Source organism: Tasmannia lanceolata, unplaced genomic scaffold (genome assembly GCF_043159265.1).
Source record: "Tasmannia lanceolata isolate RefF3 unplaced genomic scaffold, GAP_Taslan_0.1 ptg000198l, whole genome shotgun sequence".
Lineage (NCBI taxonomy): Eukaryota > Viridiplantae > Streptophyta > Magnoliopsida > Canellales > Winteraceae > Tasmannia > Tasmannia lanceolata.
This window is the reverse complement of record NW_027518874.1, coordinates 5,001-6,214: the sequence shown is the minus strand read 5'-3', so window position 1 is coordinate 6,214 and position 1,214 is coordinate 5,001. Positions and strand designations below refer to the sequence as shown.

The 1,214-nt window shown below is 32.7% G+C and overlaps 1 non-coding gene across 1 annotated transcript; it reads right to left on the bottom strand.

Moving 5' to 3' along the window:
* Positions 1 to 224: 224 nt before the first annotated feature.
* On the bottom strand, positions 225 to 312 carry TRNAS-GCU (transfer RNA serine (anticodon GCU)). The gene has a single exon. It is a non-coding gene; the product is annotated as a tRNA-Ser (tRNA).
* Positions 313 to 1,214: the final 902 nt, after the last annotated feature.

The window sequence follows — 1,214 nt, the reverse complement described above, 5'->3', positions numbered from 1 at the left end:
ACAGTAGTGATATTCTTTGTTTCTCTCTTCATCTTCGGATTCCTATCTAATGATCCAGGACGTAATCCTGGACGTGAGGAATAAAAAAATCAGAGATTTTTCATTATTTCCTTGCTTGATTTCTGCATTTTCCTATGCTTTTCTCTATTCCAGACATTTAACTATGATAAAGGACTTGATATTTTTTCGAATTCGAAAGATAAATCTCAAGTGATCCGAGGGAACGGAGAAAGAGGGATTCGAACCCTCGGTACGAACAGCTCGTACAACGGATTAGCAATCCGTCGCTTTAGTCCACTCAGCCATCTCTCCCAATTACAAAAAGATAATTCATATGCGACGCCTGAAGTAAATATTGATCAAAGTCTTTCTTTATCTTTATTTATTTATTTTATACATTTATTTATACTTACTATATTATACTTACTATATATATACGAATTATCTTTATTTATTTATTTTATACATTTATTTATACTTACTATATTATACTTACTATATATATACGAATTTTATCCGCAATTCAATTTGGATAACGATTCGAAACAGATATCTCCAATAGAAAGAGTACGTCTTTGATTTCGTCCGAAGGGTTCTTTTATTCCCCCGGCCTGGCCAGTACAGTACCTAGCCAGGCCGTTCCTTCTTTTGTTCCAATGAATCATGGATCAAATTATTTTTCTGATTTGAAAACCAAATTGTTATTGAAGCAGCAACAAGAGCAAGAAGGACTATTTCCATTCCTATGATAGGAGTTTCATTTCTTATTATTTTTTCTTTTTCCTTTTCTCGATTTCCCTACTGGAATAAAAAAACATACATATTCTATTTCTATTAGAACTCATTTATTTCTTCAAGGGACAAGCTTTGTTTGAACATTTGAGTCCACAAACACAAACAAAATGAATACTATGATTTTTTACTAGATCTAATTGACCCCAATTCAGAAGATCGGACAGGTGAATGAATAGGGAAGAAAGGAATAGCTTCGAAAAAAGATAAGACTCAAATTAAAACTCTCCTTCTTTATTTTTATTTTTTTGAGAAAATCGTTTCTTTGCTTGAAAGACTCGAGGAAGAAGTTGAAAAAAAAAAATGGAGCTATGGATTCTTGCGCAACTTAACTCAATCTTATGTTCCGACTTAAATGGATCTTTCAGGCCGGGACTGTCAGTAATAACTCCACCAGCAAAAGAAAAGATATAACTTGTTAT